Genomic DNA, 7,589 nt, shown 5'->3' with positions numbered 1-7,589 from the left:
CAGCTGCTTAGATTTCAGCAACCTCACCCCCTTCATCTCTTTCTCTCTTTCCCTCCCTCTGATAACAACAAACTAAACCCACCCTTGTTACTTCCATAACAAATAGAGCCCAGACTTTCAAAAGCAAGTGGAGTGGAAAAGGGGGGGGGGGAGATCACTGAATTCTTCATTGCTTTGTGATCATTTTTGCATTTAAAAATGAACTTGTAGGGGATGCTGATATGACTGGAGATAAAAGAGCCCCTCTCCTTGTGAGTGTAGATTTCAGGTTGTTAATCTGAAGAGGCAGCTTGCATCTCAGTACTCATTCCCAGTGTGGCCAGAAGCCCGTAGTCAAAGAATTGGCCATTTAATTCAAGCCAATGAGTGCAAAGCAGCAAGCTCCCCTCCCTGTTTCTGGGCTTGTTTGGGTTGACCATTTCATGATACTTGCAGTTACCTTGATGCATTATGTGCGAAAGGAGTCCATGAGATTAAAAAGGTTAGCTAGCTAGCTGCTAGACCTGCCTCAAAAAATACACAGCTTCCCCAAGACTTCCATCCAACAGCCACAAGTTGTTTTTAACGATTATTTATCTGAATATTTTGTATACCCCACCAGCAAATGGTGCTCAAGGTGGCAGCGGTAAAAATACAATTAAATAAAGACGTTAAAAACATACCATCCTCACAGGTAAAACAGCATTAAAAACAATCACTTAAAGCCATATGATGCTATATTTACAAATCATTTTATGGGCCAAAGGTCTGTGTAAATAAAAATGGAGAAATGCCTTCTTTTGAATTCCAACCAAATAATAAAACAACAACAATTTATTCTTTCTACCCCGCCCATCTGGCTGGGTTTCCCCAGCCACTCCGGGCGGCTCCCAACAGAATATTAAAAACACGATAAAACATCAAACATTAAAAGCTTCCCTAAAGAGGGCTGCCTTCAGATGTTGGCAGAAAAGAAAGGATGTTAAAACCCATGTAGTCTTCTATGGGAGAACATGATCTTTCCCATAGCCTGGTCACAGGCCATTAGAGCTTTCTGCGTCATAACCAACACTTTGAATCCAGAAACGGACTGGTAGCAGGTGCTCCACCTCTAGGGGGGGTGAGGTATAATTGGTCCCCATAATATTTGTTGGAAGGGGGCTGAACTGCCTCAATGTTGAGGGGGCAAAGGAAGTTGAGTGCAGAGCTGAGTGTGATGCAAATTCAGTGGCTGGCTCCTTCAGAGCGCTCAGCCTCCTCCAGACCTTGTGATGTACTGCACAACGCCACCCCCCTCAATCTTGGGGGCAACTTGGCACCTCTGACTGGTAGCCAGTGAAGGTGTTGTAATATGGGAGTGAGATTTTCCCTGTAAATGGACCCAGACAGGGTCTGTTTGAAGTTTTAATCCAAGCCAAACAGGAAATATTCCTTCCCAACACACACACATACACAACTACAAATATGTTGACACTGTTAGAATTCCTGCTCCATGATTGCAGCCATGGGATTGTTGTCTATCACATGACGGTATATGTTTTGACTCCACAGAGTGGGAAGTGATGGAGACAGGATGTTTGTGTTACTGTGTTCGGTGAAGTGGGACTATTGTCCTTTGTTCTTTTCCTCTTTGCTGTCTGATGCTAGAGAGAGAGAGAGCCATGTTGCAGTGCTCCGTGTGTGTTTATACGTAAATAAAGTAGATTAGCCAAAATGCTGAGTTGCTGAGGTCTGTTATGCAAGTTGTGCAAACTCTGCAGATCCCTAAGTGTGCCGGTGTCTGTTGGCATCAATCGCTGTGATGTTTGGGCAGAAGAAAGCTATTGAAACTCCTGAACGATCGACCAGGAGGGAGAGAACATGCCAGTCGGGCATGTGTCTCTGCCAGGGTCCTACTCAAGTGTAGGATGAGCTCCTGACAGACACCTCTGCTCTCTGCATGCTGAGAATGTTCAAGTTGTGAGCTTTCCATGGGATAATTCCAGCTAACTTCGGGCCTGTGGCTTGCCTGCCACAATGCAGTATATATTCCAAGGGTCTTGCAGTCTGAACACTAGAGGGCTCTTCATCATTGTATGCTTGTGGTGTGAGAGCTGGTCCAGTTCAACATTTTCCCATGCCACTCAGACAATGGGAAAAGGCCAAGGCAACTTCTCCCCATTCAAGGGATGCTGCCATTTCTGGGGGAGTGGTGCTGGTGGCACTGGCTCCTCCCACACGTCCCGGGACATCTCGCATTACCCAGTGGTGTGAGAAGCAGTGGCCACCAATTCTTGTGGAAGCAGGAATTATTGATACTTGAGGCAGAGGTCTTTCCCCGCCCTGGAATAAAACTAGAGGCACACTTACACTCAGTACATATTGTCTCCACCAGCATTCAGAACCCTTTTATGTGCAAAAATATACATGCTTATTTTTTTCTGTCACCTCTTAGGCATCCTCCTTGCGATTGTAGGCTAGACCAGTTAATATCGATTCCTAGCATCCTGCCTTCCTCTTTGTTCCAATCAGTTTAAGGTTCAGGGTGCTTTCTGCATAGGTTCTAAGAGGCATGGGACAGTGGATGCATCCAACCTCATGGTTTAATTCATGGGTAGGCAAACTAAGGCATGGGGGGCCGGATCCAGCCCAATCACCTTTTAAATCCTGCCTGCGGCGGTCCAGGAATCAGTGTGTTTTTACATGAGTAGAATGTGTGCTTTAATTTAAAATGCATCTCTGGGTTATTTGTGGGGCATAGGAATTTGTTCATCCCCCCCAAAAAATATATAGTCCGGCCCCCAGCAAGGTCTGAGGGACAGTGGACCAGCCCCCTGCTGAAAAAGTTTGCTGACCCCTTGCTTAATTCTTTAAGGCGTACCAGTTCCCTTCAAGACACACTAGTGTTGTCCAGCACGTATGTTGGGAATCATTCATATAAAAAGTTGTTTTGATGATCACCTCTCTCCCAAAATAATGAGTGGGCTTTTGTGCACATTCATAACAGAGCCCTTGCAGAAAAAGCCTGATTAAAATTCCGTTTGGTGGGTAAGATTTCTGAAGGTGCCTTTGAAAGCCTGTCCATAAATGATATCCTTTCCTAACCACTCTGTCACTGAACTGCTCTAGTGGTACAAAGATCCAAAGTAGTGAATCAGGATTGTGCTGGTCAAGCATCAAGGATCAGAGCTCATCAGTAGTTTCACAGTAACTGCACAATGATCCATATTCAAACATGGCTTGGATATGTTGGCTGCAACCTGCACACCATTTATTCCTTAGCAGCTCTACAAGGTCAAAGTGGGACTGCTCCCATTGAAGCAGCAGAGCTTTCATTATTAAATTTGCAGCTCCCCTTGACTGCTTGGAAGGAAAGGAAAAAAGATACCAAGAGATCCAAAACATGTAGATTCTCTGACAATGTCCGCTTTAAGGTAGCATCACCACCACCCCACTGTTCTATCCAGTGCCTACATCAGCTTCCATAAAAGGAGTTAAATGATAATGCAGTAGTAGTAGTAGTAAACATTGATATTATATTAGTAGTAAACTGATGTCTGGGCCTGTACCATTTTAGGCTGCAGATAACATGTGTTCTGCAAATATTATGGCATATCACCAATTAATGTGTGGTAGAATTCCTCTTATCACTCAACAGGAATATACAGAAACTATCCTGCAGTGAGCATATTCTCTCTATGGTTTGGTCATAGGTATGGGTGAAACACAGGTGGCACTGTGGTCTAAACCACTGAACCTAGGGTTTGCCAATTGGAAGGTTGGCGGTTCGAATCCCCGTGATGGGGTTGAAACTGAAGTGCGGCTATTATTTGAATTTTGCCCACCCCAAAATTTTGCAATGCAGTTCCCCAAGCAAGAAAATGTTTACCAAAATACAAAAAAATAGGGGAAAGTGTGGACAAGCATACAGGAAAAGATTGTTCCTGTTTTTAAAAGCCTAGTCTGCATGAACAGCGGAAGAAACCATAATTTTTCCCTCCCTATATCACTTCTATGGGACGCGGGTGGCACTGTGGTCTAAACCACAGAGCCTAGGGCTTGCTGATCAGAAGGTTGGCGGTTTGAATCCCCGTGATGGGGTGAGCTCCCGTTGCTCGGTCCCAGCTCCTGCCTACCTAGCAATTTGAAAGCACTTCAAGTGCAAGTAGATAAATAGGTACCACTCTGGCGGTAAGGTAAATGGTGTTTCTGTGCTCTGGTTCGCCAGAAGCAGCTTAGTCATGCTGGCCACATGACCCAGAAGCTGTCTGCGGACAAACACCGGCTCCCTTGGCCTATAGAGCAAGATGAGCGCCACAACCCCAGAGTCATCTGGACCTAACGGTCAGGGGTAGCTTTTTATGGGTGAAACATGATGACAATCTGGTAGATACAGTATTTGGGAACTGAATATACAGTAGCACTTTTCTTTCTTTCTTTCAAAAGTCCACCCTCCCATTTTGACTACATCCCTTGCAATAAGCTTTGCTGTTCCTATAAAATGCCTGTAAAAATAAAAGAGCCTTGTTCCTTGCCAACCTCTGTTTTCCATACCTGAACAAGAGGGGGAGGTTCCAGCTGGCTACCTGAAACAAAAAGAAAGAGGATAGGACCATTTTGTTTTCAGTGGCCAAAGTCTCCTGAGGTCTTTGCATGCCAGCCTTGCTCTCCTTCCAAAAAGTTTTGTGCTAGTGTACCAGTTCCAGTCCATTCTTTCTCCAAAGTGACAGGAGAGGCAGGCAGACAAAGCCTTTGACATTTGTTGCCTGCCTGCAAAGAAACCACTATTGGACCCATAAAGCTTGAATATATGAATGAATGAATTTATTAATACGGTCACAGACCAGCGTCAACACACACGATATCACAGATCATAAAAAAATAAAATATCAGAAATACAGAGGACAATATGAATATAACAAGGATTTAAATATAAAAAATTAAAGTTAATTATTAGCGTGCCCCCTGTAATTAACATTTGGGGGTTTGGTCATTATGGGATACCACTTGCTTCCTGCGATTAATTGCAGACGCACAGAATTTGGCTACATTTAATGTAGTCTTGGGATTCTTGTCCTCTAGCAGTAATTTTAAACTATGGTGTTCCGATTCTTTCCTGGACTTTTGCAAAACAGGTGTAATAAAAGTCAAACGTATATCCTCATAAGGATGACAACGTAATAGTACATGTGAAACAGTTTCAACTTTCAACGAGCCACAAGGGCAGACCCGTGCTGTGTGTGGTTTACCCTCAAATCTGCCCAAGCTTGAATATACTTTCCCTTGGGACCTCATCATTTTTTTAAAAAAAATAATATAATGGATAGCCCTGAAACTGCACAACCTTTGCCCAAAAGCTGGCAAGCTATACTGGTAACAAGAGGGATTGTACTGGCTAGTTGGAAGTGTAGAGAAAAGAAGACAGGCCAACAGGCAGAGCAGATGGCCTGCCCTACGCAAGACAGATTTTTAAAAGGCAGTACTGCACACCACACCAGGTCCTTATTACCCAGGGGTCCGCAAACTTTTTCAGCAGGGGGCCGGTCCACTGTCCCTCAGACCTTGTGGGGGGCCAGACGATATTTTGAGAAAAATAATAATGAACAAATTCCCATGCCCCACAAATAACCCAGAGATGTATTTTAAATAAAAGCACACATTCTACTCATGTAAAAACATGTTGATTCCTGGACCATCCAATGGCCGGATTTAGAAGATGATTGAGCAGGATCCGGCCCCCAGGCCTTAGGTTGCTTACCCATGTTCTTATCCCTGTGATGGCCATTACAAAGTTGCTAAACCACGATCCTGGGGAAGGAACGCAGAAGGTTCCTTATACATTCTGTTGCTCATGTTCATCTTACCCAACATGAAAACACACGGCACAACAGCCAGCACCAGCATTTTACTCCACATTCAACCACCATCCTATAATGACTGCATCCCTAATGTGGCAATGTATGCAGTGGTGTATTGGTCTCTCGGGGTGTATGGGGTGTTAGGGAAGGGGTAGTACCTCTGGTGGGGGATATACCATGCTCATTCTGGGGTGGTTTGTCTACCTTTGATCCCCACCTGGCACTCAGCTCTCACCTGTGGCCTCTAGAAGCTGCCAGTGTGCAAAAGCAGCCACACCCTGGGAAACAGCTTTGACTGGCCGGCTAAACCAGGTGAGGGTAGTCGATGAGTCTCAAACCCTCAGCGAGTTAGGGTCTTTCCCTACAGGAGAAAACAGGCTTCAACAGTCATAAAGGCGGATTGAGCGGACAAGACCGATAGTGGGCTCAACAGTCAAGAAGGCAATCACTGCACATGTTGTAGAGGAATCATAGAATCATAGAGTTGGAATAGACCACAAGGGCCATCGCGTCCAACCCCCTGCCAAGCAGGAAACACCATCAGAGCACTCCTGACATATGGTTGTCAAGCCTCTGCTTAAAGACCTCCAAAGAAGGAGACTCCACCACACTCCTTGGCAGCAAATTCCACTGTCGAACAGCTCTTACTGTCAGGAAGTTCTTCCTAATGTTTAGGTGGAATCTTCTTTCTTGGAGCAGCAGAAAACAACCTTTCTCCCTCCTCTATATGACATCCTTTTATATATTTGAACATGGCTATCATATCACCCCTTAACCTCTTCTTCTCCAGGCTAAACATGCCCAGCTCCCTTAGCCATTCCTCATAAGGCATCGTTTCCAGACCTTTGACCATTTTGGTTGCCCTCCTCTGGACACGTTCCAGTTTGTCAGTGTCCTTCTTGAACTGTGGTGCCCAGAACTGGACACAGTACTCCAGGTGAGGTCTGACCAGAGCAGAATACAGTGGCACTATTACTTCCTTTGATCTAGATGCTATACTCCTATTGATGCAGCCCAGAATTGCATTGGCTTTTTTAGCTGCTGCGTCACACTGTTGGCTCATGTCAAGTTTGTGGGCAACCAAGCCTCCTAGATCCTTTTCACATGTACTGCTCTCAAGCCACGTGTCACCCATCTTGTATTTGTGCCTCTCATTTTTTTTGCCCAAGTGCAATACTTTACATTTCTCCCTGTTAAAGTTCATCTTGTTTGTTTTGGCCCAGTTCTCTTAATCTGTCAAGGTCGTTTTGAAGTGTGATCCTGTCCTCTGGGGTGTTAGCCACCCCCACCCCACCCCCCAGTTTGGTGTCATCTGCAAATTTGATCAGGATGCCCTTGAGTCCATCATCCAAGTTGTTGATAAAGATGTTGAATAAGACCGGGCCCAAGACAGAACCCTGTGGCACCCCACTAGTCACTCTTCTCCAGGATGAAGAGGAACCATTGATGAGCACCCTTTGGGTTCGGTCAGTCAGCCAGTTACAAATCCACTGAGTGGTAGCATAGTCAAGACCGCATTTTACCAGCTTCTTTACAAGAATATCATGGGGCACCTTGTCAAATGCCATGCTGAAATCAAGGTAGGCTACATCCACTGCGTTCCCTTCATGTACCAGGCTTGTAATTCTGTCAAAAAACGAGATCAGGTTAGTCTGACATGACTTATTTTTCAGAAATCCATGCTGACTATTGGTGATCACAGCATTCCTTTCTAGGTGCTCACAGACTGTTTGCTTAATGATCTGCTCCAGAATCTTCCCTGGTATTGATGTC

This window comes from Podarcis pityusensis (assembly GCF_964106645.2).
Source record: "Podarcis pityusensis genome assembly, chromosome: 9".
NCBI classification, from domain to species: Eukaryota; Metazoa; Chordata; class Lepidosauria; order Squamata; family Lacertidae; genus Podarcis; species Podarcis pityusensis.
This window is presented reverse-complemented; position numbering follows the sequence as displayed.